This window comes from Heterocephalus glaber, unplaced genomic scaffold (genome assembly GCF_053883595.1).
Source record: "Heterocephalus glaber isolate CG9 unplaced genomic scaffold, H.glaber_assembly_v1.0 deba00000937, whole genome shotgun sequence".
Classification (NCBI taxonomy): domain Eukaryota; kingdom Metazoa; phylum Chordata; class Mammalia; order Rodentia; family Bathyergidae; genus Heterocephalus; species Heterocephalus glaber.
The window spans coordinates 16174300-16182324 of NW_028258173.1; the positions used below are offsets into that span (position 1 = coordinate 16174300).

At 40.3% G+C, this 8025-nt stretch overlaps 1 protein-coding gene across 2 annotated transcripts in view; it reads right to left on the reverse strand.

Moving 5' to 3' along the window:
* The window catches only part of Milr1 (mast cell immunoglobulin like receptor 1), a 35413-nt gene extending 33007 nt beyond the window's left edge, over positions 1-2406 (reverse strand). The window contains exon 1 of one of the 2 annotated variants that reach the window (XM_021248651.2): positions 2305-2406. The gene's annotated coding sequence lies outside the window, so the exon portion shown is untranslated. The remainder of the gene's footprint in view (positions 1-2304) is intronic. The other variant, XM_087208615.1, reaches the window with a different exon arrangement.
* Between the last annotated feature and the right edge of the window lie 5619 nt (positions 2407-8025).

Consider the following 8025-nt stretch of genomic DNA (forward strand, 5'->3'; position numbering starts at 1 on the left):
ATGAACTCCTCCAGCCGCTCTTCCCATCTCTGATTCTGTGTTTTCTGCTGCTTCTTCCCAATCCCTCATATCAGCCTATTAAGAGAATAGATTTCTACACCCTAGCAGCTCCAGGCCTTAGAGAAATGACTGCCACTATTTCCTGGGCAACCAGCAAGGTTCTGGCACTTTCAGAGGTGAGCGTCCCTAGGCACTGGTTTGGGCAAGCGTGAGGGATGGGAAGTCACCCAAAAGAGGGGGCTAAGCTCCATTAAAGATGCCTTTAAACCAGGCATGGTGGTGTATGCCTGTAATCCCAGCACTCTGGAGGCTGAGCCAGGGGGATCACTGTGAGTCCAAGGTTGGCCTGGGCTACATAGTGAATTCAAGGCCAGCCTGAACTATAGCTAGACTCTGTCTCCAAAAAAAAAAATTTTTAATAGAAAATGGGCTGGGGGTATAATTCATTTGGAAGGCCCTGGGTTCAATCTCCAGTACCAAAAAAAGGGGGGAGTTTGTTTAAGTTATAGTCTTTGGATATAAAAGTAATTGCTGGACACAGGCACTGCCTGGAAGGGAGGCTGCCAGGACCTCTTGGTGTCTCCCACCCCCAGGATTAAAGAGGTTCAAAGCTAGGATCTGGCAGAGGCTTAGAGCTCCGCTACTAACAGTTCAATTTCAATTTCATCCTGGCTTTCGGTGGCCAACCAGAGAACTTAATCAGCCTTTGTCAGATTGCTTTTGAGTACATTTAGCATTTGCTCAGCAGTCAGCTTAAAAACAAATGAATCAAAACTTAATGATTAGGGCCGGGGATTTAGCTCAGTGGTTTTGGCGCCTGCTGCACAAGCGCAAGGACCCGAGTTCGATCCCTGGTACCCAAAACAAAACAAAACAAAAACTTAATGATTAGCTGGAAGCTGCCTGTACTTTCCACCAAAGTCACTGTTTGTATCTAAAATTCATTTTGCTGATCTCTAAATAAACCATGACTATTTTTCCCTCTAAAAGCTGGTGTAGCCGGGTGTGAGGGCGCATGCCTGTGATCCCAGAGCTGAGGCAGGAAGATCACCGTGAGTTCAAGGCCAGCTTTGGCTACATGGTGAGGTTAAGGCCGGCCTGGACTACATAGTGAGACCCTGCCTCAAAAGAAACAAATGAACAAACAAACAAACAAAGCTGGTTTTGGCAGGATAAATTTCCCTATGAATTTATGATGAAACAAATACAGTGTTTTCTTGTCTTAGCAAAGTTCATTTCATCTTGGATAGAAAGGAGAGGGAAGGGAGGGTAAGGACCAAAAGTATTCTAGAACTAATTATTATTATTACTGCTGCCATGGTAGTAGCAAGAGTAGCCACAATGCAATGGATGTATAGTCCAACAGTACCTCTGGAGTTTGCAAAGGCATCTAACACTTCTCATGAAGATTCCTAGTACTGTACTGTAGCTTCATTCAGAAGTGTAGTGTAAAAAGAGTGAAGAAGGTGCCCCATGCCAGGCCTATGGGACCCCTGCAGCCCCCGGCCTGGACAAGTGCAAGACCATCCCCCAACTCCAAACCAGCTCTGCCTGGGGCAGCAAGGGTGAGGACTATCCCCCAAACCTGATCCTAGTGAGAACAACACCTGGGGAGGGAAAGGGGCCAGCAGACCCTGTGACTGTCCAACAATCCACCTGAACTCCCTCTCCTGCAGCCTGCATCCAGCAGAGACCAGAGGGCTGGGCGCCTCTCACCTCTACCAGCAAGGGCAAAAACTCGCCTTTGCTTTGATGGTAACCATGGTCTGAGACGAAGGGACAGAGGGGCCTCTGGTGTGGGGAAGGCAGCTCAAAATCCATAGGACCCTAAAGCCAGGCAGAGAAAATTGTGATTGGCTGAATCTCAAGACTGCAGATTTTGGGAAAAAGACATCCATTCAAAAGACATTCAGCCAGGGATTTAGCTCAGTGGTTCCGCTGCCTGCCTCACAAGCGCAAGGACCCGAGTTCGATTCCCAGTACAAAAAAAAAAACAAAACCAAATACCAAAAGACATTCATTCTGTCTTTCCTATCCTGTATTTTGATCATTTTTCTTCTTTTTCTGGTTCATTCTTCCCTGCAACTGTTCCCTAACACTACTGATTTTGATTTACTCCTCCATGGGACCCCTATCTCACTTTTCTTTCTCTCCTCCTTTTCTTACTTCATTGGTTAATTTCTCAAATTTTGCTTTTTAAAAAAAATTCTCCATTTCCCTGCCAGAGCCTGCAATATTGATTATGCCCAAAACATGCTGTGAGCAGTGCAGGCTGCAAAGAGTTAAATCCCTCAATTGGCTTACCTTAAGAAGCGAGTCTGACTGAAGCTACCGTGACTCACAGAAGCATCTCAGGGGCAATGCAGTAGCGCAGGTCAATGTGACCTCCCTGCTAACAGCCACAGCCAAGACCAGAGTAATGGCCTGTGAAGCTGTGAGGCTAATATGAGATAACACCCATAGCTGAGGTTGGAGTCATCACACCCAAATTCCATTCCCACAGTTCTTGCCTTCATAGCTTGAAGGACAATGTTGTAATTACTACCATATATTTTGTCTATCTTGCTTCTAATTTGAAAATGCTTTGACTCCTTTTTAAAGCTTTGCCTGCATTAGTTTCCATGGTGATTTCACGTACTGCACATCTATACACGTACCTTTACCCTGATGGATGAATAGTAAAATTCGGTGGAAGAGATCAGCTAGTGCCTTTTGCCAAAGAGCACTGGCTGTCCCAGTTCACATTTTCTCTTTAACTCTGTTTTAAATTTTTCTTCAACCTTGGGTTGCACACTGGGCAGGTGGGGACTAGAGACTTACTGCAGGAGTCTCTAGCAGTTCCCTAGCCTGTCTTCCTTTACTAGTATAACTACTAAACTTCATGAGTCTCTAGATAGCTATTAACTTTATGCTATTGCTACTGAATACTATTCTATTGTTAGTGGAGGTACAGTTGTTCCATTTAGTAGACATTTACTGTTATTTTAGTGTTTATGCCATAATTGTAGATCTCTCTTCTGTGATTAAGGGTGGTACATTATTTTCTTTTGTTTGTTTTGTTTTGAGAAAGGTCTCAGTATGTAATTCAGCCTAACCTTGAACTCATTATGTAGCCCAGGCTGGCCTTGAACTCATAGTGATCCTCCTGTGTCAGCCTCCCAGTGGGATAACAGGCATGCGCCACCCTCCCAGGCAAGGGTGATCCATTATTGGTCCTTAGGGTTTGTCAATACTCAGTTTGTATTTGACATTGTAATTGATGCTGATTTTATTACTTTAACCAAGGTGACATAGCTGTTGCTCTTAATTGGTTCTCTTGCGATGCCAATATCTGGATTGCCTTGGGCTCATTAACAACACTGACCCATTCCTAGAGAACTGGATACTGGGCACTACCACAGTGCCACCTCCCATTCCAAGTAAACAGAGGTTTTTGGATCCTGAGACAGAGTCAAAGGCCAATACCTACACCCTGGGAATACCACTGAAAAATAGACATCAACTAAAGAAGTCACCATACTAGTAACAAAGCTTTCCACTACAGTCAACCCACAAACCTCAACATAAAAACAAATAGAAACACAAGAAACAAGTCAACAAAATGCCTCCAAAAACTCCCAGCTCTCCTAAAACTGATCCATGGGACATCAAAGGGGGAAGAAACTAGAATCCATACACCCAAATTATTCAAAATGATATCAGGGGAGATAACAAAACAGATCAATAAGGCATTTGACAAGCTCACAGAAGATATAAGTAATCAGATATTGACCCAAATAAAATGATCAGTGAGTCTACAGAAGGCATTAATAAAAAGCTAGCAGAGCTAAACAAAATGACACAAAATATGAATGACCAGAATAGAAAAGAATTAGAGTCCATAAAAAGGCTCCAAACAGAAATTTAGGAGATTAAAATTCTATCAAAAGCCGGGGATTTAGCTCAGTGAGTGCGCTTGCCTCACAAGCGCAAGGTCCCGAGTTTGATCCCTGGTACAAAAAAAAAACAAAACTATGGGCAACAAGCCAGGTGTGGTGGCCCATGCCTGTAATTCCAGAACTTGGGAGGCTGAGGCAGGAGAAGTGCCATGAGTTCAAGGCCAGCCTGGACTACGTAGTGAGTTCAAGGGCAGCCTGAACTGTATAGTGAGAGCCTGTCTCAAAAAACAGCAAACAAACAAAAAAGTATGGGCAACAGAAGTGAACAACTGACCAATGTGAGGACAGAGTGTCAGATCTAGAAGACAAGGCTATTGTCAGTGACCAATTAATGAGAGAGATTCCTTAAAAACATGAGAACATGAAAAATGGGTTCAACACCTCATAGGTGATGCAAAGAAGACTAATTAAGATTAATTAGAATTAGTGAAAAATCAGAAGACAGCACAAATGAAATAAAAAACATGTTTACTGAAATAATAGCAGAATTTGATCCCAGTACAACAACAACAACAACAATAATAATTATAATTATAATAAAATAATAGGAGAAAATTTTCCAAATAAGGAATTGGGTGGGGGTACCGGAGATCAAACTCAGCACCTTGCACTTGCCAGGCAGGCACAGGGCCACTGAACTACGCCCCCAGCCCTAAAGGAAAAGAATTTAACATACAGATCAGTGAGGCATATGGAACTCCAAATAGCTATGATCAGAAAGGAAGGTCTCTAGGATATATCACAATCAAAATTTCAGAAATCCAACATAAGAACAGAATTTTAAAAGTGGTTAGAGAAAAGCAATCAATCACTTATAAAGGTAAATACTTTAGAATTACAGCAGACTTCCCAACACAAACATTAAAGGCCAGGAGACCTTGGAGTGAAGGGTTTCAAGCCCTAAAAGAAAACAATTTCCAACCCAGGCTGATATACCCTTTAAAATTATCTTTCAAAATTGATGGAGAAATAAGATATTTTCATGATAAAAAAGGATATTTTCATGATAAAATGTACCTAAAGAAATTCATGACCACACAACCAACATGCCATAAAATTCTGAAGGATATCCTAGTAAGAGACAATGAAGCTAACAATGACAAAAGGTCTGATATAATGAATACACCAGGCAGGGTAGGCAGCTAAGTAGTAGGGAAAGATAGGGAATCAGCAGCAGAAAAATAAGGCAATGACAGGAATAAGTCAATACCTATCAGTAATAAGCCTCAGTGTGAATGGTCTCAATTCCCCAGTCAAAAGACACAGACTGGCAGAATGGCTCAAGAAACAAAATCCAGTGGTGTGCCGTATACAAGAAACACACGTAACCCAAAAGGGAGACTCATAGACTAAAAATCAAACATTGGAAAACAATATTCCAGGCAACAGGAACCCTAAACAGAGCAGGTGTAGCTAACCTATATTCATACAAAGTAGAATTTAACCCAAAACTGATCAAAACAGGCCAAGAAGGTCACTACACATTAGTTAAAGGAACAATCCAACAAGAAGAGATAACAATTATTAACATATATGCACCAAACAACAGCACACCCAACCTCATAAAGCAAGCACTAGCTGGGCATGGTGGTGCATGCCTGTAATCCCAGCACTGGGAAGCTGAGCCAAGAGGATCACTGAGAATTCGAAGCCAGCCTGGGCTACATAATGAATTCAAGGTCAGCCTGGAATTACGAAGCAGGACCCTGTCTCAAAAAACCTAAAAAAATGAATAAATAAAATAAAACCAGTACTACTGGATGTAAAAGACCAGATAAATACAAACACAATTATAGTGGGGACCTCAATACCCTACTATCACAAATAGATCAACTAGACAAAAAAATTAACAAAGAAATATCGAAATTGAATAAAACCTTCAAACAAATGGACTTATTATATATACACAATGTTCTACCCAACAACAACAGAATACACATTCTTCTAAGTTACATATGAAACTTTCTCCAAAACAGACCATATACTAGCCAACAAAGCAAGCTTCTGTATATATAAAAGAAGTGAAATTATACCATACACATTATCAGATCATAGTGCAATGAAGCTAGAAACCAGTGACAAAAGAAAACACATCAATTATGAAAATGCATGGAAATTAAACAATACATTCTTAAATAAGCAATGGGTTACAGAAAATCAAGGAAAAAATAAAACAGTTTCTGGAGCTAAACAATAATGCAAATACAACATATCAGAACTTATGGGACACAATGAAAGCAGTCCTAAGAGGGAAATTTATAGATATGAATGCCCACATCACAAGGGCAGAGCAAGTCCAAATAAATAATCTAATGATGCATCTCAAGGTCCTAAAAAACCAATAATCAAAACCCAAAGCTAATACAAAGGAGGAAATTATAAAGATCAGAGCTGAAATCAATAAAATTGAGACCAAAAAAATACAAAGAATCAATGAATTGCTGGATGTAGTGGCCATGTCTTTAATCTGAGACTGAGGGGGATTATCATGAGTTCAAGGCCAGCATAGGCCACATAGTGAGATCCTGTCTCAAAAGAAAAGAAAAGAAAAAACAATGAAGAGTTGATTCTTTGAATGAATAAACAAAATAGACAAACCATTAGCCAATCTAACCAGAAAAAGATGAGAAAAGATCGAAATCAATGTAATTAGAAATGAAAAAGGTGAAATCACAGCAGTGCCAAAATAAAAGATTATTAACAGCTACTTGGTAAACCTATATGCCAGTAAACTGTAGAATTCAGAAGAAATGGATAGATTCCTAGATATATATGAATTATCCAAACATAACCAAGAATACTTAAAAATCTAGAATAATCTGATAACAGGCAATGAAATTGAAGAAGTAGAGCTGGGCATAGTGGCACATGCCTGTAATCCCAGAACTCAGGAGGCTGAGGCAGGAGGATTGCTGTGATTTTGAGGCCAGCCTCGGCTATATAGTGAGTTTGAGGCCACCTTGAACTGCCTAGCGAGACCCTGTCTCAAAAAAACAAACAACAAAAAAAGAAACTGAAGTAATAAAAAAACCTACCAACTAAGAAAAACCCAGGTCCAGATGGATTCACTGCTGAATTTCACAAAAACTTCAGGGAAGATCTAACACCAATATTCCTCAAGCTCCTTAATGAAACTGAAAGGGAAGGAGTACTCCCAAAGTCATTCCTGGAAGCCAGCATTACTCTGATTCCAAAACCAGACAAGGATCCAATCAAAAAAGAGAACTAGACGGGGGATTTAGCTCAGTGGTTCCACCACCTGCCTCACAAGCGGAAGGACCTGAGTTTGATCTCCAGTACCAAAAAAAAAAAAAAAAAAAAAAAAGCAGAAAAACCAAAGTTTTCCCTCTAAAATCAGGAGCAAGACAAGGATGACCACTATCACCACTCCTGTTTGACATAGTGACTTGAAACATTAGCAAGAGCAATTAGGGAAGAAGAAGAAGAAATAAAAGGGATATGTATAGGAGAAGAAGAATTCAAGTTATCATTATTTGCAGATGTCATGATCCTCTACACAGAAGACCCCAAAAATCCACCAATTCTCTTAAAATTAATAACCAAATTCAGTAACATTGCAGAATATAACATCAAGGGCCAGGGATGTAGCTCAGCAGCACAGCACCTGCCTGGCAAGCACAAGGCCCTGAGTTCAATTCCCGGTACAAAAAAAAAAAAAAAAAAAAAAAAATATATATATATATATATATATATATATATATATATATATATATAAAATCAACACATAAAAATCAATAGCATTCCTGTATACTAATCATGAACCCACTAAGACAGAAATTAGGGGAAAAGGACAAAGAAAAATTAAATACTTAGAAGTTAACCTAACCAAGGAAGTGAAAGACCTCTACAATAGAAACTACAGCACTCTTAAAAAAGGAAATCAAAGAGGACATCAGGGGCCAGCGATTTAGCTCAGTGGTTCTGTCGCCTGCCTCGCAAGCGCAAGGTCCCAAGTTTGATCCCCAGTACCAAAAAAAAAAAGAGGACATCAGAAAATGAAAAAATATCCCATTCCTGGTTAGGCACAATCAAAATGGTCAAGGGCTGGGGATTTAGCTCAGCGGTT